At 35.3% G+C, this 22,712-nt stretch overlaps 1 pseudogene; it reads right to left on the bottom strand.

Moving 5' to 3' along the window:
* Positions 1 to 754: 754 nt before the first annotated feature.
* Positions 755 to 22,712, bottom strand: part of LOC150063162 (influenza virus NS1A-binding protein homolog) — a 71,928-nt pseudogene continuing 49,970 nt past the window's right edge.

Below are 22,712 nucleotides of genomic sequence, written 5' to 3'. Positions count from 1 at the left end.
CCTTTTCTTTTTTTTTTTTTTTTTTTTTTTTGGCCATATGGATCAGAGTCACGGACAATGTAGACATTTCCAGTGAGAATACTCAGTTCCAACATTAGAACAGTTAGTTCTCAACTGTGTAGTAGAAGTTAAATCCTTGATGTTTGGGATCACATATCTATCCATAACTCAGGCTATTTGCACGATGTACCATGTAGAGTTACGCCATGAGTGTAGCCATTTGAAAGAAAGATGTATTTTTGTTCCCATGGAACCAAAAAATAATAGGATCAATGGTAAGTATGAGGATCATAGCATTCAACTAAGTACAAAGACATTTCTCTGTGTTACATCTACCTGTTACTATGTGTTTGCCATTCATTCTGCTGTCCCCAGGCCAGGCCATGAAAACCTGCATAGGACCCATTAGCTTATTTGGTTTCATTGCAAAGAATAAACTCTTGATGTGTTATAGAATACGTGGTGAGCTCTGTAGCCCATTTCACCCATGGAGGAAATCTGAGCAAAATATATTGGAATTCAGAACAACCAAGCAAAAGCTAAGTATTGCCTGAAATCTACTCTGAAGCAATGCTTTCTCACTACTGCCTAGGGCTTTGCATGCCATTATTTGAATAAGAAAGACATCCAGTTAAACTTCTCTGCTTATTGCTGCCTGCAGCATGTAGCTTTTCCTCCATGAACTCAATGTAGGAATTGTCATCGCAAAGAGATCAGCCTTTGCATCCCAAATGTTTGCATCAAACAACATGTACTAAGATGAATAGTTCAAAACTTGACCTTCTTCTAGCAACTCTTCCAGAATGTATCTATTCTCCCAGATACTACTCTGCATACAAGTGATTATTTTCAAACATTTTAGCTAAGCACTACTATCAATTTTAGTCATGGATATTTAAAGCATTCCTCCCCTACTCAAATTGTTACAGGAATCTACCTTATTCAGTGAATGTGAGTTTTCCCATACAACCTGCAAAGTTTCAGTAAGAGATACAGTTGGTAACATCTATTCTAGATAGGAAATAATCACCACAAAACTGCTCTACTGGATCTATCTTCAAGTTATTTTTTCCAGGTGCATGTGTTCTCAAATAAACGACTTTCAATAGCAGCTTTCAACTGAGTAATGTGCAGATAATTCAACAAGACATCAAAAGCTTCTGGATTGAGATTATGCAATTTAACACAATCACTCTTACTAGAGATTTCAAACAAATTGGGGCTGCAGCAAATCAGCACTGCTCTGTGTGGTAAAATCTCCAGACCATAGGACTGAAGTCAAACATCACACAACTGGCTAGTTTTCCTCAGGGCATTTACTATGACAACAGAAGACTCAATAACATTTTCATCTTCAAACCTCTATATGTGTTAGGTATCATTTTCCTTTTAAATTTATCTTGTATGTTGGTGAGTGATGTATTTCTGGCAAGTCAGATGATACAAAGTTAAAGGAGTGCTGAAATGAAGCACTTTCTCAAAGTAGGAAGACAGGTTCTGAGGTGAAGTGAGATCTATCATAAGCTCTAATGGTAGTTTCAGAAGTCTCAGGCTTGAAAATGATGAGATCACGTCCTTAAAAGCTACAGACACAAATGACTTCTGTGATAATCAGGTTTATCTCTTCAGAGATTGAAAAATAGAGTTGTGCACTCTCAGCAGGATGAGGGAGGAAGCAGAGGGCTCCTAGAAAGACACAGAGGGCAGTCAGTGACTGAGGTGGGAAGAATAGTGACCTTCCTCCCCTACTAAGACCCAAAGTCTGAAAGCTGGGTGGAGCCAGGTAGGACATGGAAAAACATTTGCTCACAGACACAACCACATAGAAGCAGAAGGCAAGGAAACTGAGTCCAGTATCGTCCAGCCACAGAATTGCAGGAGTGTACCAAAGACAAATAGGTTTACTTTTTTTTCAGCAAATTGTTTACCTGGGCTTAAATTCATTGTCTAATCTTGATCCTGTCTTTTCCTATCATGCATTTTCCTTGATCATTGAAATTCTGTTCATAATTATAAATGAATAAAAGCCATACTATTATATATTTTATTAATAAACTTGGGCTTTAATTTTTTAACACAAACACATTGATTGACTCATCTATTTAATACCTAAGGATTTCCATAGAAGCAGCCTAAAGGTTCTGCACATTCATTCTAGTGGGCAAAAGAAACATTTGTTACAAACATAAGAATGCCAACAAAATTTGCCCATGGAAAATGTATCAACCTTAGTTTGTATAGTTTCTTTTCAAACAAAATTGTTATTTTTGCCTGAAAGCATCGGAGATTATTATCTAGTCCTCCTTGAGGGTCAGAAAATGTGGCTATTGATCCAGGTCATAAAGATAGACTTACAAATAAGACAAAAGGTACAGAAAACAAAGTGTCTACAAAGGAGAAAACAAAAACCAACACAACATAGTCAAAAGAAAACTTTTATTTCCAGGTTTGCTAGTTTTACCCTATATGGAATTTTAGAAAACTGAAGATATTCTACGCGATATGTAAAAGGAGAATTATAAGCTAATATATATATATATATATATATATATCAGTAACACAGAAACCTAAATCACTAAAATCATCAATGCCAAATTGGATTGCCTTGTTACAATAACTGAAATATAGATTCAAGAGATAACTTGAATAGCATAATTCCTTAAATAGACAAATTCAAATTTTCAACAAAAGGAACACCAGAAAATGGGTACTTGAATAGGCTAGGATGGGCCCAGCACTAGTGGCTCAGGCCTGTATTCTTAGCTACTCAGGTGGCTGAGATCTGAGAATCATGGTTCAAGGCCAGCCTGCACATAAAAGTCCATGAGATTTTTATCTCCAATGATCCACAAGAAAACAAGAAATAGCACTATGGCTCAAATGGTAGGGCAATAGCTTTGAGTTGAAGAGCTTAGGGACACCACCCAGGCTTAGAGTTCAAGCCCTATGATCAACCAAAAAGAAAAAAAAAGAAAAAGGTAGGATGGGGTTATAAAGAGAGGGTCAGATTAATGGAGAGGAGAAAGGAAGAGAAATGAAGTCAAGAATTCAATGTACATGCTACAAAATTAGGAAAAGTGAGAGAAAGGGTGAGTTGGGAGTGATGGGATAGTGAGAATGTTAAAAGGGTGACATATCAAACTACACTGTACTCATAAACTACATTGTTAGATGAAAATTTTTTCTACAACTGTACTTAAAGATATTAAAACATTTTAAATTAGATCAAAATGCATTGTATTCATAAATGGCATTGTTAGATGGCAACTCCTTTTTAAAACTACTAAAGGTAGCAAAACATTTAAAACAAAAGAACAAATCAAGATTTAAAAAATTCAAAATATATATTCTAAATGAAGCAATTCCCACGGAATCTAACTGGTAATTTCTATTTCCTAAGGAAAACATAGAAAAAATACATCATATGACATAATTGATTTCACCCATTTTCTCAGTTGATTACAATTATTTAGGAACTGATAACTGTATTCAAAGAAAATAATAGGAAGGCAAATATAGATCATCAGAAATTAGTACAAGGTAATTTCCCTTAATCCTGTAAGAATGTATCCTTGAGTGATGGAAGTGAAATAACTCCTTGGGATAACTCCTCTATCCTCTGAGAGATGGGGTTGAAATAGGTCTTGAACTTGTCAGTGAATGCACCGCACTGCTATATGTGTACTGGTGCATGGTCTCCTAAGATTTGAAACTGCTGTGTTAGTACTTCAGTAGACTCACAATAAAAAAAAATATGCAGATCAAAGAAATGACACTAATGACCAGCCCATTTCATGCATTGTCCTAACCTAAAGATTTCCATTTCTCTGTGGAGAGAGCTAAACCAACCATGGAAACTTCCATCAATGTTTACTCAATGTTTAATATATATTATATGAAATAAAATATATTATTACTTAAAGTTAAATATATTATAAAGTTTATAGACTATGTACTATATATTTCATATTGTATATTAAATCTTCATTTGCTATCCTTTAAATCTATATTGTTGAACAACTGAATGAAGAAGTTACCATTCCATAAGTCAGCTTATGAGAGCAATGTATATTGATGAATAACAGTCCTTCCTTCAACCTTTTTCTACTTTTTCCTTCCCATCCCTACCTCCATTGCTACACTAAAATTATGTAGTTTATTTTTTACATAGTGACTACCTTTGGTCACTCTTCCTCCCTCAATTCTATCTCTTACTATGCCTCTTCTCTCCCCAAAATACATTTCCACAGCATAGTATTCACTTTGATATACAGTTTATTAGTGGTTCAGAGGAGTTACCCATTTTGACTCCTCCCCTATGAATACCATCTTTAGTCACTTGGCGTGTGTGTGTGTGTGTGTGTGTGTGTGTGTGTGTGTTTGTATGTGTGTGTGTGGGTGCGTGTGTACCTGTGCATGGAGCCCTCTATTTTTTATGGTTCATAATTTTATTTTTTTAATATTTTTTATTGTAATTAATAAAAGGGTTACATGATATTTGCCAGATAGAAGGTGCATTAATTCACATACATTGATAACTTTTCACATGTCTTGGTACCCATTACCCTTCCCCCAACCCACCACCCACCCCCGTCTTGGTTTTCCCCCCTTCCCTATCAAATTTCAAATAACCAAATACAAATATATCCAATATATCAGATAACAAAGTGAGGTACTGTAACAATATGAGATACCCAAGCGACAGCAAAGGAGATGAGAAATAACATAGTACATTAAGGACAACAATCATTCATTATATGGCTTTTGTTTCAATATCCTGGAGGTCCTTTCAATTAGCTTCATACTATATGGCCTTATGTATCAAGGTTTTGCTCTACTGCAAATCTCTGTTAGTAGAGCCCAAGGTTTCTACTGATTATGACAAATGAGGGAAACCATTGAGCCTAAGTTCCTTTGAGTCTGGCTTACTTCACTTAATATGATTTTTTCTAAGTCTTTCCATTTCTTAACAAATGGGTCAATGTCGTTTTTTCTTACAGCAGTATAGAATTCCATTTTGTACAAATACCACAACTTGTTGATCCAGTCATCAACTGAGGGACATCTAGGTTGGTTCCATATTTTTGCTATGGTGAATAATGCTGCAATGAACATTGTTGTGCCAGTGGATTTAGTATGCCCTAGTTTCTGGATGGTTGGGTAAATGCCAAGTATTGGAATTGCTGGGTCATAGGGGAGCTCTATGTTTAGCCTTTAGAGGTACTGCCATACTGCTTTCCATAGTGGTGGAATCAGTTTGCACTCCCACCAACAGTGTAGTAGTGATCCCTCCTGGCCACATCCCCTCCAGCATCTGTTGTTATTCATTTTCCTGATCCTGGCCATTCTAACTGGAGTAAGGTGGAATCTTAGAGTTGTTTTGATTTGCATTTCTTTTAATTTTCACATATAAAAGAAATTATGCACCATCTCTAAGCCTGACTTACTTCTTATAACATTATTTTCTATAGATCAATCAATTTTCCTTCCAGTAATATATTTTTATAGATGAGTTATCTCTAATAGAGTGATTCATTTGTATGTTTCTTATTTGCTTATTAGCTTTCTAATGGACATGTCACATATCTCAGTTCCTTACATACAAGAATCGCTTCATCTGAAAACAAGACTAAGGTGAGAAAAGTTAATATTGAATGTAAAGTGCTTAACCTTATACATCGTCTAGCACAAAACTTTCCTTAATTTCTGTTTTAGAGAAATGATGCTTCAGTTGAGATCTGCTAAGCATACCACTTCCATAAGCCCACCATGCTCAAGAATAGAACATAATTAAGGAGGTAAAAATGGCTTTTGATTTTCTTGTTCAGCACACATGAGCATCATCATTTTTGTTCTACACAAGGAATTCATCTATTCATGATATTTGGAAGTGAAGTTTTGGGAAGGTATAAGGACTTGATGAGGTCACAGACTGGGGTTTCCATCAAAATATTGGCAGAAAAGCTGATGTCCACTTGTTGCATCTCACCAGGGAATTGAAAATCATGTCAATTGACTTCTGTGCTTCATAAATTTATAAATTACTGAATCCTTGGTCTTTTTGTTTAGGAGCCCAAAGGAGCCTAAGAAACCAATATAGAGAGAAGAAACTAGAAGCTGTTACAAAGACAGAAATTCTGACTGTTGATAACTATTTCTGTCACTTCCTCAGGGCAGTATTTCATTCCTACAAATAAAATTTGCCATGTGAACTGCAAGATAACTGTTTGAACTATCTAGACCTAGACGTTACAAAGATGATTGGGTTATCAGATCAGGAAATACAATGACTGCATTTAATACGTGGCTAAGACCTTGGTTGGGAGAAGTGGTAAGTGTATAAAAACAGATGAACAACAGAGGCAGTCACAAAAGCTCTAAGAATGAATCAGAGGTGATTCTAGAATTGAGAAGCAAACAATAGAGCTCAAGAAGAAAACTAGGCCCAGCTTCAGGAAGAATTGATGTGCTAGAAGTGATGTAAATACACACCCCCCAAACTGAAATACACCGAGCAAGGATAAAATAAAGAAAAAAATAGAACATCCACAGTAAAAGATAACTTCAGCTATGGTAAATAATGCTCCAATGAACATTGTTGTGCTTGTAGCTTTAAGTGTGGCCTTGTTTGTGGTCATGTGGGTAAATTTCCAAGAGTCAGATTGCTGGGTTATATGAGAGCTCTACATTTAGTCCTTTGAGAAACCTACTGCTGCTTTCCAGAGTAATTGAACAAGTTTACACTTCAACCAGCAATGTAGTAGTGATCCCTCCTGGCTACATCTCTGTCAGCATCTGTTGTTATTAGATTTCTTGATAATGGCTATTCTAATTGGAGTGAGGTGGAATCGCAAAGTTGTTTTGATTTGCATTTCTTTTATGGCTAAATATGTTGAGTGTTTCTTCATTCTTTTTTCTCTGCAGAGAATTATCTATACATCTTTAGGTGTTGGGTAGGTTGCTTATTTGAGGATTTCTTTGGGAGAAGGTTTAAGTTTTTGATCTCTAAGTATATTTTCCATATGCAGCCCTTGTCTGTGCATATTTAGTGAAGAACTCCCAATCTGTGGTTGTCCTATTTATCTTGCTAGCTATGTCCTTTGCTATGAAGAAACTCTATATTTTAAAAAAATCCCATTTATCCAGTCTTTCTTTGATTTGTTGTGTTGCTGGATTTTTACTTGGAAAGTTTTTTGTTTTTTGTTTTTTTTCCTTCCCAGTGTGCCAAAGACCCCTAGTGTTTCCCCTAATCCTTTCTTTAATGTTTTCATAGTATCTGATCTTACCTTGAGTTATATGATCCATTTGGAATTGATTCTGGTTCAGGATTGTATACACACACACACACACACACACACACACACACACACATACACACACACACACACACACACACACACATATATATATATACATATATATATGGAACTAAATTCAGTTTTGTTGCAGGTGTATAGCCAATTCTGCCAACATCATTTATTGAAGAGACTGTCTTTCTTCTATGTAATGTTTTTGGCTCCTTTATAAAAGATTAGTGGCCATAGATCTGTGAGTTCATTTCTGGGTCTTCAGTTATATTCCATTGGTTGTCAGGCCAGTGCATGTGCCAGTAACAAGCTGTTTTTATAACTACAGCTTTATAATAGAGTTAGAAGTTTGGTATTGATATTCCTCCAGCAATATTCTTCCTGCTAAGGACTGCTTTTGCTATTCATTGTCTTCTATTATTCTACATGAATTTTTGGATTGCGTCTCCTATTTCATTAAATAATGTTGCTGGAACATTGATGGGTATTGCACTGAATTTGTAGATAGCTTTTGGCACCATTATTTACCATAGCTAAAGCTTGGAATTAGCCCAAATGCTCCTCAGAGATGAATGGATCAAGAAGATGTGGCATTTATACACAATGAAATTTTATGCTTCCATCAGAAAGAATGGCATCACCACATTTGGAAGGAAATGGAAAGACTTGGAAAAAATCATGTTAAGTGAAGTAAGCCAGACCCAAAGAAACCTAGGCTCCATGGTTTTCTTCATTTGTAATAATTAGTATATGTCTAGGATGACAATCGCTCAATAGCCATGTGCATGTTAACTAACATGATGCTAATCAAAGTGAACTCCAAGATATGGAAAATTAAGTGTGTGTGTGTGTGTGTGTGTGTGTGTACTGTATACTGTTTGCAGTTATTTCTTTTTTTTTTCTTTCTGGCTTCATTTCCTTTAGTTTATTCCTTGCTGTCACTTTTATACTTTTATTTTTATTTTGGAACACTTTGTCTTGTATATAAGCTTATCTGATTTGGGAATGAAAAGAGATGGAAATGGTGAGACAAAGACCATGGTGAACCAATGAAACAACAATTCTCACAAGACACAATGTAGGAAATAAAATTAGTAACTACAGGGTAGGGGTGCAGGTGGGGGAAGTGAAAGTGCCAGACAATGAAGGAGGTAGCAACACTGACAAGAAATGTACACTTTTCTTTACTTATATAAGTGTAACCCTTCTGTACATCACCTTTACAATAAAATAATACATATTTATATAAATTAAAAAGGATAATTTGAAAGATAAATGCATAATGAGAATAGCAAGGGATAACAAATAAACAAAAGGAAATGTTTTTACTCTGACTTTGTTACTTTGTATATTGTATATACATTTATTTGTTTATTTGAAATAAGGAAGGGAAGGGGAAAATAAGATTGAGAGGGAGTGGGTTGAGGAAAATATGAGAAGGGACATCAATATGTGAGAAATAAAGCACCTACTACCTGATGAATGTAACTGCAACCCCTCTATACATTATCCTGACAATAAAATAAAAAAGAAATATTTGACAAATAGTGACAAATTTAATCAAATTAATGATGATAGACCTTAATCTACAATCCTATACATCTCAGCAAACTAGAGCAGGGTAAATACCAATATATCAACCCTTCAGTACACAATATTCAAAGATCACAAAATAAAAATACAGAGAGGAAATATTTAAGGTTATGTGTTGCTGGGACTCCTTTATATGGAAGTAAAAGTAAGAACTGGATTACCTTCAGAATCTATGAAAAGAAAACCAGAGAAGACTGAGACTAAACGTGCTGAACGAAAAGAAAATTAGCAGCCAAAAACTTTGTTTTCAGTGAACTTATTCTTGGTAAGTGAGTGATAGATAAATACTTTCAAGACAAGTATGAAATGTGAAGATTTCCAGTCTTAGCTTGCCAGAAATTAGAAATCAATTAGCAGTAAGTACAAATAGATAGTCTAGATACTTCAGTCCATACAAAGAAATAAAAAGCATTAGAGAATCAGGTATTAAATAACAGATTTCAATTTTCTTTTCTTTTTTCTTTTTTTGCCAGTCCTGGGCTTGAGCTCAGGGCCTGACCACTGTCCTTGGACTTTCTCAAGGCTAGATCTCTGCCACTTGAGCCTCAGCACCACTTCCGGCTTTTTTTCTATGTATGTGGTACCGAGGATTTGAACCTGGGTCATCGTGCATTCTAGGCAAGCAATCTACCACTAGGCCAAACTCTTGGCCCCTTCAATTTTCTTAATTGATATAACAGGTAATAGTTCAGACAACTATAGAAACAAAGCACTCACTGATCAAAGAGTATAGGAAATGAAAGAAGAGTAGTCATTTTAAAAGGAAAGGATGGGGATTATTCTTTGACACATTCACTGTCGAGTAAGTGATGTTATTTGAGTCAAAAGAAGACCTTGGATTAGTAATACAGGTGTCTTACAAATCATTAAAAAACCCAGTAAAATACAAAATAGTTTCAAAGAGGTGAAATTTGAATCATATAATCAAATTATATAAAACAAAACTAAAGAAAGCAGAGAAGTAGAAGGCAGAAGGAATAAAGAACAAGAACAAATGACACAAAACAATAACCAAGTTGGTGTGTCTATTCTATCAGTTATCATCTTAATCATCAGTATCACTAACAAAAAGCAAACAAAAAGACTGTCCAAATGAAATGAAGCAACACAGCACAAAACAATATCACTCATTTCAGCTTATAGCTCAGTCTTTGAATGCTTATCTAGTATTTGTAAACCTGGCACTTCATATGTACTAGAACAAACAAAAATAAGCAAAGAGGCTATTGAGAAAGGAATTGCTTTCCTGATTGTTGCCTCATTCCTGTCACTGTTGGTGTAGAGGAAGGCAGTTGATTTTTGAGGGTTAATTTTATAGCCTGCTACCCTTCCAAAGTTTTGAATCATCTCAAGGAGCTTGGGAGTAGAGTCTACAGGAGTCCTTAAATACAGGATCATGTCACCTGCAAAGAGGGAAAGTTTTACTTCCTCTTTCCCTATTTAGATCCCCTTTATGCTTGCTTCTTGCCTTACTGCACTGGCTAAGAATTATAATACTATGTTAAAGAGGAGTGGAGAGAGTGGGCATCCTTGTCTCCTTCCTGATTTTAGAGAGAATGGCTTTAGCCTTTCGCCATTAAGTGTCATACTAGCTGTGGGTTTGTCATACACAGCCTTTATTATATTGAGAAATGTTCCATGGATTCCTAGTTTCTCCACAGCTTTTAACATAAAGGGGTGTTGAATCTTGTCAAATGCCTTTTCTGCATCTATTGAGACAATCATGTGATTTTTGTCCTTGCTCCTGTTGATGTGTTGAATTACGTTAATTGATTTGCATATGTTGAACCAGCTTTGCCTCCCTGTGATGAATCCAGTTTGATCATAGTGTATGGAAAGCAATATGGCAGTGCCTCAAAAGGCTAAACATAGAGCTCCCCTATGACCCAGCAATTCCACTACTTGGCATTTACCCAACCATCCAGAAACTAGGGCATACTAAATCCACTACCACAACAATGTTCATTGCAGCATTATTCACCATAGCAAAAATATGGAACCAACCTAGATGTCCCTCAGTTGATGAGTAGATCAACAAGTTGTGGTATTTGTACACAATGGAATTCTATGCTGCTGCCAGAAAAAGACATTGACCCATTTGTTAGGAAATGGAAAGACTTAGAAAAAATCATATTAAGTGAAGTAAGCCAGACTCAAAGGAATTTAGGCTCAATGGTTTCCCTCATTTGTCATAATCAGTAGAAACCTTGGGCTCTACTAGCAGAGATCTGCAATAGAGCAAAATCTTGATACATAAGGCCATATAGTATGAAGCTAATTGAAAAGACCTCCAGGATATTGAAACAAAAGCCATATAATGAATGATTGTTGTCCTTAATGTACTATGTTATCTCTCATCTCTTTTGCTGTCCCTTGGTTATCTCATATTGTTACAGTATCTCACTTTGTTATCTGATATATTGGATTTATTTGTATTTGGTTATTTGAAATTGGACAGGGAAGGGGGGAAAACCAAGACTGGGGGGGGGGGTGGAGGGGAGGGTAATGGGTACCAAGACATGTGAAAGGGTATCAATGTATGTGAATTAATGCACCTTCTATCTGGCAAATATCATGTAACCCTTTTATTAATTACAATAAAAAAACAAGCAAAGAAAAAAGAAGATCCATTCATGTGATACATATCAGAAACCTACAATGATGAAAAGAGAAGTTGTGGGTATGATACTCTCTAATCATTAGTCAAAAAACAGTGAGGCTATTGCTGTTAATTGCAGACATAACTAATCTTAGAGGAAGAAAGTTTCTTTGTTGGGGACTTCAATATTCTGCCTGAAAATGGAAAATGTGAGCTGGCAGAAAATCTGCAGGACCACATGTGAATTGAAAGGGTCTATCAATAAACTGAAATTAAATATGATTTACATATAGACTATCTGTATATCATCTGTATATCCATGTAAATTTTTACATAAATACTTTCTCATAATGTTAATTAAATTAATAATAATTCAAACTTATTTAATCATAAATACATAGTTTAACAAATTTAGAAATACAAATCTTTCAAAGCAAGTTTACAATCATAACTGAAACAATAGAGAAAGCAGTACCAAAAACAGCTATTTCCTGCCCAAATATTTACAGGCAGCAAACACAATTTAAATAAAATTGGGTGAAACATTTCTCAAGAAAATTTTAAATTATATATTTCAAACAAGACAAAAATGGAGATACAACTCATTTAAATATGCAGAAATTGGTTGAAAACCATGTTTAGGGGGAATGTGCACTACTAAATGCAACTGTACAAACACAATGTATGCACTTGAATATTATGATCTGCTAAAGCCAGGAAATTCAGATGTTTTGTGCTTATATTTTGCTCATTTCCATTGAGAACTTTCTTGAGCCATTTCAATTGCCCAACTCTATATCAGTTAATCACCAGGATGTTTCCTGTTCTATGAGAGATGCCATCAATTATGAATGTATTACCAGTAAATATCAGACTAATGTTTCTCCTAGGATTTTTTTGAGATCCCCACCCACCTACACACCCAACCTCCCATACTTCAGGGATGTCTAGTAAGTCACTCTTGTCAGGATATTAGGCATGGAACTTGTCTTTCTGTAGTTTCCCTAACAGTAAGGTCAACCTTGAACATAACCAAACTATTTTATTTTATTGTCGGGGTAGAAGGGTTACAATTACATTCAGCAGGTAGTAGGTGCATTATTTCTCACACATTGATAACCCTTCTCATGTTTTTGTCCCCATTTCCCTCCTCCACCTTCTCCCACACATCTAGATTTTCCCCTTCCCTATTTCAAATATACAAATAAATGTATATACAATACACCATGTAACAAAGTCAGATACAGTAACAACATGAGATAAACAATAAGAAGAGAAATAATGTAGTACATTAAGAACAACAATCACATGAGATAAACCTCTTGTTTCCACATCCTAGAAATCCTTTTATTTAGTCTCATCCTATATGACCTTATGTATCTAAGTTTTGAGCTATTGTAAGCCTCTGCTAGGAGAGTCCTAGGTGCATACTAATTATTACAATGAAGGAAACCATTGAGCTGATGTTCCTTTGGGTCTGGCTTACTTCACTTAATATGATCAAAGTATTTATTTTCATCTCCCTTGCCATGTATTTTAAACTGATATATACAGAAAACAACTGTTTCTGACTTACAGCAACACTTAGTGAATGACAAAATTAAAACAGATAGTTTAGGACTAGGATACTCTTGGAGCCTGAGATCATTTCATGTCATATGTATACAAATATGTGTCACACACACACACACGCACGCACACACACACGCACACACACACACGCACACACACACACACACACACACATATATATATATATATATATATATATATATATATATATATATATATATTGCCATTCATAGGGCTTGAGCTCTGGGCCTGGGTACTGTCCTTGGACACTTTTTGCTCAAGGATAGTACTCTGCCTCTTGAGTCACAGTGCCACTTCTGGCTTTTTCTGAGTATGTGGTACCCAGGAATCCAACTCAGGGCTTAGTGTATGCTAGACCAGCACACTATCACTAGGCTATGCCCCCATCCCCTACAAATATATTCTTAAAGACAAAGAATTTTCTACACATAGAATTTAGCAATTATTTCTTCTCAACTTTTAGTATCTTTAGTATCTACTTCAGTAGAGATTTAGGGTTCCTATGTTTATTTTAGAAGTTTATTTCTCAAAAATCTCATTTCCATTTCTTCGAGGATAATTTCAATTTCATGAGCTATACTTAGTTATTTTTGAGATTTGTGATGTGCTTTAAGATTAAGAAAGTCAGTCTATTTGTTTATCTAAAGTAGCTTTATTGTGGCTTTTGGGGTACAGAATCTTTATAGCCTGGAACTTTGCCATTCTCCAGTACAAACTACCAAACTCTAATAAACAGCACATTTCTTGTTTTTTGTATTATTTGCCATAGAAATTGCATTATTACACTAGAAATCTATCATTTATTGATAACCATGTAATATAATGAGGGCATTAGAACTATATAATTTAAAAATCTGCAATTACCTATTTCAGTTGATGTTCTTATAGATTAAAATTTCAGAAAGAGATCTTCGCTTTTTGTTTACTAGCAGTGATGTTGCTTTATGCATTGTTCAGAATTTTGTCCCTTATCTTTATAGGATAAAAGGGATTGTCACAAACTTCAACACTTGCACTAAAGAAAACAGGTTAGACATTTATGACCTACTAGTTGAACTTGAGTTTGTATAGATTACCTAATTATATTTTTTGAATGTTATATTTATAAAAGGAAAAGGGAACTTGAGATTTTACAACACACCATATTTTCTATTATTCTTGTGCAACTCCTTGAAACAGAAGTTGAACATGTAAAACCTTTTCAAGTTCTATCATCTGTTTGTAGATAAATATACTAAATTCTTTTTAAAATTCTACATCTCTGATTTCAACAAGTAAATAGTATCAAATAATATTGCAGGCAATTTTAGGATTAGGAAACTATTTGGTAAAATAGCCTACTTAAAAACCAACAGTTCATATAATCCATAATATTTTTTTCTTAACCACAATTTCCAAAGAAAATGTATTCTATGCATTGGTTGAGTCTATACTACTTGTGTTCATAAACTTTTGGAAATGTTTATGGAGAATTTGCTATTTTAACTAAGCAGTTTAAAAGAATGCAATTAGTATTTGTTAATGAGATTTTAAAATTTATTAATAATCTCTTTTACTTTAAGAATGTATAATAAATAAAAAAATTACCCAGCATAATATTAAATATTCCTTTTAATGACAATTGAATTTTGTTTAAAATATTTTAGTATTTATATACTTATAAGCTACCTATATAAATGTGTTTATATAATTATCATCTCAGGCAAAATTATGAAATTCTCATAATCATATTTTCCCATGACACAAAAAGGCACACAAATTTTATTTAGTTCACAATTAATTTAAGTGTATAAAGAAGTATGTGAGGGCTATGTATGGTGATATATACCTGTTTTCATGGGTATTTGAAAGGTAGAGATAGCAGAATCTCTGTTTGAAGCCAGCCCAGGTAAAAATACCCGGCCCTATCTAAAAAGGACGGATCTGGACATTCAAGTGGTATTTACCCAGGAAATGCCAATTATGAATTATTTTTTTCCAGTCCTGAGCTTGAGCTCAGGGCTTGAGCACTTTCCTTGAACTTTCTCAAGGCTAGAGCTCTACCACTTGAGCCTCAGCACCACTTCTGGCTTTTTTCTACGTATGTGGCACCAAGGAATCGAATCCAGGTCTTTGTGCTTGCTAGGCAAACACTCTACCACTAGGCCAAACTCCAGGTCCCCAGTTATGAGGTTTTTTTTTTTTAAAGTATCGCCAGTAAAAACAAGTTACAAAAAAGAAGAAAAACCACTTGTTTATGACACTTTATTTACATTGAATATATACCAATATACATGCATGTATATATGCATTTATATATATATATATTTCCCCAAACCTGGTGCCAAATTTAGAGATAAAATCATAAATATTAACCAATATTTTCTTAGAAAATTGTGAAAACCAAAGCACAGACAGAAATAAATATTACATATAAGTAGATTTGAAAACATGTCATGATCCCTCATGCAATTATATTGTTACTAAATTTTACAGTTTAGAAAAAAATCTTGTTTTATCCTAGCAATCTTACCTAACTATTTAGAAGTAACAGACTCTTTCAAGGAAGGAATATGTGTCTTTAAGAGGGCTCTCAACTATTGGTAATCTGACCAGCAAACTGTCATCGAATTAGGTGGATTTAGAAAACTCTGACTTCAAATGCTTTATTCACAGTCTATTTTGTCCTGTACATACATACTGAAACTCTGTTGAATTTCTCCTCTGTAAAGTATTGATCAAAGAAATAGTAACACTCACATGAGGATGACAGTATTTAACTTGCATGTAATAATGTAGTTGTTGGGCAGTGAGGACTTTATTTCACTATATAAAGGATCAGCCTAAGGATAAGTGTTCTTAAGTGCTACTCATCGGTGATTTTTCTTTCTTTTTTTTCTTGTGCCAGTCCTGGCCTGAGCACTGTGTTTGGACTTTCTCAAGGCTAGAGCTCTACCACGTGAGCTTCAGCACCATTTCCAACTTTTTTCTATGTATGCAGTACTGAGGAATCAAACCCAGGTCTTCATGCATACTAGGCAAGCACTGTACCAGTAGGCCAAACTCCCGGCCCCTCATGGATGATTTTTCTTCATCTTCTGGATGTGATTACCCATGCTGATTTGTTTAACTTTTTGTGCTGGTACTGGGTCTTGAATTCAGATTCTCTTGCTCCCTCTGCTTGCTTACTTAAGGCCTACATTCTATGACTTGAGTCACCACTCTAACCCAATTTCTGTTGATTAATGAAAGATGGAGTTGATGAACTTTTCTGTCTTAGCTGGATTTGTACTCTAATCCTCTAATTCTAGTCTTCTAAGTAATTAAGATTAGAGGTGGGAACCACTGACACCCAAGGAAACCCCGGTTTATTTTTTAGAAGTAAAACTCAATTTTAAAATTGGAAAAAAAAAACAAGAAATAAATATAAAACTTTTTTAGGGTGATATAGAATTCCAAAATACCCTATGTGGCTTCTAAATCACTATTTTTCTGCCTCTGCCATAGTGTGCTGGGATTATAGGCACACACCACCACAGGTGGCTCCACTGCATGGTTCCTTAGTTTTTACTTAATGTTAAAAATACCTTCCAAGTAGTGGAATTGCTGGGTCATAGGGGAGCTCTATGTTTAGCCTTTTGAGGCACTGCCATAAAGCTTTCCATAGTGGTAGAACCAGTTTGCACTCCCACCGACAGTGTAGTAGTGATCCCTCCTGGCCACATCCCCTCCAGCATCTGTTGTTATTCGTTTTCCTGAACCTGGCCATTCTAACTGGAGTGAGGTGGAATCTTAGAGTTGTTTTGATTTGCATTTCTTTTATGACCAGAGATGTTGAGCATTTCTTCATGTGTCTATAGGCCATTTTTGTTTCTTCTTCAGAGAAGACTCTCTTTAAGTCTTTGGCCCATCTTTTAATGGGATAGTTGTTACTTTGGAAATTAGTTTTGGAGTGATTCAATTTTTTGAGCTGTTGATATATTTTAGATATGAGGCCTTTGTCCATTGTTTGGTTGGTGAAGATCTTCTCCCATTCTGTAGGCTTCCTAATTAATTTACTAGCTATGTCCTTTGCCATACAAAAGCTCTGCACTCCTATGACCCACAATTCCACTACTTGGCATTTACCCAACCATCCAGAAACTAGGGCATACTAAATCCACTACCACAACAATGTTCATTGCAGCATTATTCACCATAGCAAAAATATGGAACCAACCTAGATGTCCCTCCGTTGATGAGTGGATCAACAAGTTGTGGTATTTGTACACAATGGAATTCTATGCTGCTGTCAGAAAAAAATGACATCGCCCCATTTGTTAGGAAATGGAAAGCCTTAGAAAAAATCATATTAAGTGAAGTAAGCCAGACTCAAAGGAACTTAGGCTCAATGGTTCCCCTCATTTGTCATAATCAGTAGAAACCTTGGGCTCTACTAGCAGAGACCTGCAATAGAGCAAAACCTTGATACATAAGGCCATATAGTATGAAGCTAATTGAAAGGACCTCCAGGATATTGAAACAAAAGCCATATAACGAATGATTGTTGTCCTTAATGTACTATGTTATCTCTCATCTCTTTTGCTGTCCCTTGGTTATCTCATATTGTTACAGTATCTCACTTTGTTATCTGATATATTGGATATATTTGTATTTGGTTATTTGAAATTGGATAGGGAAGGGGGAAAAACCAAGACTGGGGGGGTGGAGGGGAGGGTAATGGGTACCAAGACATGTGAAAGGGTATCAATGTATGTGAATTAATGCACCTTCTATCTGGCAAATATCATGTAACCCTTTTATTAATTATAATTAAAAATATTTAAAAAATGCCTTCCAAATACTGCAAGGGATTTAATCATCATGCTTTTATTCATTTCTTCTGGAATATTGCACAGACCTTGCTTGCTTTTCCTAATCTCAATAGATTTGAGAAGTATTGGTCTAAATGTTTTATATAATGCTTGATTGGAAATGGCCTGGTATGTTTTCTCTTTTTGAGAGGGAGGAGGGTTGCATAATCTGTTGGGTAAGAACAACAGAAAAGATAAAATTATGTTTTTGTTATTTCACCATGATCACTTTCTCCAGTCATGTTAACTTTGACTATTGACCTGAGGGAGAATTTCCCAGAATTCTCCACTAAACTTTTAACCTACATTCCTTAGACGAATATCACCATATATGACTGTGTCCAGATTGAACATGAGACAGCCACCTAAATTAAGTATGAATCATTGCAAGTACTATTTATTTTCCTATAGTTAATTTTTTCATACTCTCAATTACATCCATATGGTTTTTACATCTTGGGTTATAACTCAACACTACTTTTATTTTTTTTCCATTTAATTGATTCTAGATTTAATTATTGAGAAGATTTTTTTTCCAGGTGTTTTCCGTGACTGCTTTATGTCTGTATCACCTGAAATAGTGGGCCCTTTGTTATCTATTTAATTAGCTATTTAGTTAGCCATTTATTTAGTTCGTTATTTAACTAGTTAGTTGTATACATTTTCGTATATTAGCACTACAAGCTTCCCCAGATTTATCTTGGAAATTTGTCACCTCAAAATAAGTTGTAGCCATTTCACAATGTTGTTATTGTTCTCACATTTGTGGGACCCATATATTAGAGTTTTAAGAAGTCTCACGTTTATGGATTATCCAACCATCTTATTTTCTTGATTTTTAGTTAAATTCTCCTGTGAGCTGAGAACACACTTTATATTCCTTACGTTATTATACTTTTCTTAAGGCATGTTTTATGGCCTAATTATGTGTTCCATCTTCCTGGCTCTTCCATGCAAGCTTTAGAAGAATTTGGACCCTGATGAATGGGAAGAATTTAAATAGAGTAGGTTTGTGGTGTTGTTCACAGCAAGGATGCTTCTACTGACTTCTCCTTTCTGTTTTATCAGGTTTCAATCTCAAATTGACTGACTTGTTACTGTAAGGTTCAGACAGATTTGGGATTATGGTTTGGTCATTATTGTTTCTGAAAGAATTGACCCATTTACCACAATTTAGTTTCTTATTTTAACAATTTTCCTTGTTTGGGCATCAAAATTTTCTTTTTTTTTGGTCAGGAGAGAGGGGTATATATATATGTATATATATATATATATATATATATTGTATAGAGAGGTTACAATTACATTTGTCAGGTAATAGGTACATTACCTCTCAAGACCTTGGTACCCCTTCTCATGGTTTTGTCCCTGTTTCTCTCCCCAATTATCTTGTTTTCCCTCCTTCCCTAAAATCATATACTATTCTTTTTTTAGATATAGTTGTTGTTGTTGGTTTTTTGCTAGTCCTGGGCTTGAGCTCAGGGCCTGAACACTGTCATTGGACTTTCTCAAGGCTAGAGCTCTACCACTTGAGCCTGAGCATCACTTCCAGCTTTTTTCTATGTATGTGGTACTGAGGAATTGATCCCGGGTCTTCGTGAATGCTAGGCAAGCACTCTACCACTAGGCCAAACTCCCAGTCCCAAATATAGTTGTTTTTAAATCCACTCAGCTTGCCTGTTCTGGTGATGCCTGACCTACAGCCTGGTTATTTTTAGAGATCTGTCTGCCCAGGTTAGTCTTGAAATGTAATCCTTCTGATCTCAGCCACCTGTATAGGTTAAGTTTAGCAGAACCTGGTTTAGGATGAGACTATTTCTCTTAGTATGGAATATCCTGTCCTGTGTCTTCTGGTCTAAGGTGTATTCAAGACAAAAATATTTTTATTTTGGTAAGCATGCAATTTTCCCGTAAACATAAGAATTTCAACATCTCCACATGTTAGAATTCAGTCCCCCAAATCAATAGTCAAAATATCAATATCTATTTTTCACCATGTTTTAGTAGTTTTATGTACATAATAATGATTTACTCTGGCTGACATCTTCTGTGAACAGCAGAAAAGACAGTATATTCATATAGAGATGGTGTGCCTGTCTTTTTAAAATCTCAAGTATTACATCCTTCTTTTCCTTTATTCTGATATGCTCAACAACTGATGTATTCTTGTGGCAATATATCCATTTTTATCACAATAGAATACAATTCAGTCATAAAGAGAATGTGATTCTGTCACTGCAGCCACAAGGACTGAAATAGAGGACATAATGTTGAGTGATCAGAAACTCAGAAAGACAGATGCTCATGCATAGAAAGAAACAAAAATCTCAGAGAAGAAAAGAGTAGAGTGGCCGAGAGATTACAAGAGTTTAGAGAGGAGGAGAAAAAGGCAGGGCTGTATAAAATGTTCCAATGTGCAGACAAATGGAAGAAGTTTTAGTGTTCCAGAGAACAGGAGGGTGAATACAATCTATACCATCTTACTGTATGATTTTTGGAGAACTTAAAGAAAAGAAATGTGTCAAATACAACAAAATGCTTAAGATCTGGGGAGATGCAAATACTACTTTTATCTTTTTATCGTTGTTGCTTTATTTTATTTGAATGCTTAGGTTTTGCTTTTTCATTTACAGCCTAACTTTAATTTACATGCAATTAATATCATGATTCTTGCTTTAATTTCCCTCTACTTTCATCTTTTAGGTGATTTATGATTTGTGTTTATTATACACAGTTTTAAATGCTCCAACGTTTATCAAAGGAGAGGCAATTTAACATATCCATTGACATGTCCTGAACTTCTTGATCCACCATAATCCCATCATTCTCTCCTGTCTTTGGAACTCCTCCCCCCATTCCCCGCTTATTTAATATTTCCCACTTGAGTTCTATGTTTCTTATTTACCCAGTCTTGTATCTCCTTATTTACATTAATCATAAACAAAGTAACTGATGATTCATACACTTATTTCATTGAGATTATTGTCACGTAATTATGATTTGTTTCTGTTTTGAATATCATTGAGTATTTTCTTTTAATCATTCAGGTATCTCTGTATATGTTATGTCTTTTTTCTGCTTATTTGAATCATTTTAGGCTAGTTTCAGCGCATCAAATGGCTACATTAACAAAATTTATCTAATTAGCCTTTCAGTCAATTTTAGCAATTAAACCTGAAAGCAGCAATTCTTACTTTGCTGAAGAGACAAATCAGCAAAATGCAATGATCTTTCAGTCCTCCCTCTACTTGGGCCTAATATATCCAGGCTACTCATTCAGTCCTGCTTTACTTCACTGTGATTACCTCTTCTGCACCTATTTCCCATAATTATTGAAATTTGCTAATTTCTATGGCTTTGATGCTCCTAGAGGCTTCCTTATGATAATTTCTGAGATGAGTTTGCCTCAACTGTTTTATCCTATTAAAGTAATACCTATACATAAAGAAAATTGTGCCCTTTAAGAGGTGCATTTTGGTCAATTTCTGGATTTCAGTCCTCCATGAGATTGCCGTCTCGGTGCAAGTGCAGAAAGGCTGACTAGTGTCTGAAAGTTTGAGTTGAGGCTTTTTATTGTCTTTGAATCAGCACTAATGATCCATCCATCATTCACCTAGAAACTTCAATAGGAGATTGACAAGTAGAGGTTCCCATGACAGGGAATTATCAAAGAGGAGCTATCATAAATTATATAAGAATAAATTCTAATGAAAAAAATAGGTAGATCTTTCAGTGGGGACTGACCCCTCTCCTCTAAAGGGTTTTTTTTCGTTTTTGTTTTTGTTTTTTGGCAGTCATTGGTTTTTGTGCTCAGACTGGCTTTGAACCTTTCAGCCTCCTGAGTAGCTAGGATTATAGGCATGAGCCACTGCGTTGACATAAGCTATTTTTTTTGCCAGTCCTTGGCCTTGAACTCAGGGCCTGAACAGTGTCCTTGGGCTTTCTCAAGCTAGAGCTCTGTCACATGAGCCACAGTACCACTTCTGGCTTTTTCAATGTATGTGGTACCAAGGAATCAAATCCGGGTCTTCATGCATGCTAGACAGGCACTCTACTAGGCCAATCTCCTGACCTCCTATTTTTTGCTTGTTTGTTTTCTCAATCAGTATCCAATAAAGATCAACCTCTTATCAGCAGGTCAGAGAAATACAATAGCCTTCTTCCTCCCAAGTAAAGAGACAACAATGAGATGTTTCCTTTAAACACATGACAAATGGGGTCAGTGGCATGGCCTACTGGTAAAGTGTTCACTAGCATGCATAAAGACCCGGGTTAGATTTCTCTGTACCACATACACAGAAAAAGCCAGACATGGTGCTGTGGCTCAAGCGCAGTGCTTTGTTCAAGGACAGTGCCTTCCCAGGCCCTGAGTTCAAGCCCCAGGACTGGCAAAAATAAGCAAACAGACAAACAATCCCCCCGCCCCAAAACAATCAAGGCAAATGGAGTTATTAATATTTAATGGACACATGCAAAAACAAAACTAGATAAGTTGAGAGAATGGATTGTGTTGGCAGAGACAATGGGGGAAAAATGAAAAGGGTGACCCTGGAAAAGATTCATTGTACTCATAACTGACACACTGAATTGGATCCCTTTACACGAGTTTAGGATAATTAAAACCAAAATAAAGAAAAAAATAGGCATCTAAATGAAGCTTGTAGAAGTGAACAATTCCTAAGAAGTTATTGAAAATGGAAATCTCTTTAGATTCAAGGAAGATGTCATTAACTCAACAAAATAATTATAACAAATTAGGAATACAGGCTGGCAGACAAATTCCTAATT

This window comes from Megascapheus bottae, chromosome 5 (genome assembly GCF_031878675.1).
Source record: "Megascapheus bottae isolate mThoBot1 chromosome 5, mThoBot2.hap1, whole genome shotgun sequence".
Classification (NCBI taxonomy): Eukaryota; Metazoa; Chordata; class Mammalia; order Rodentia; family Geomyidae; genus Megascapheus; species Megascapheus bottae.
Note: the sequence above shows the minus strand (reverse complement) of the source record. Positions and strands in the feature narration are given on the sequence as shown.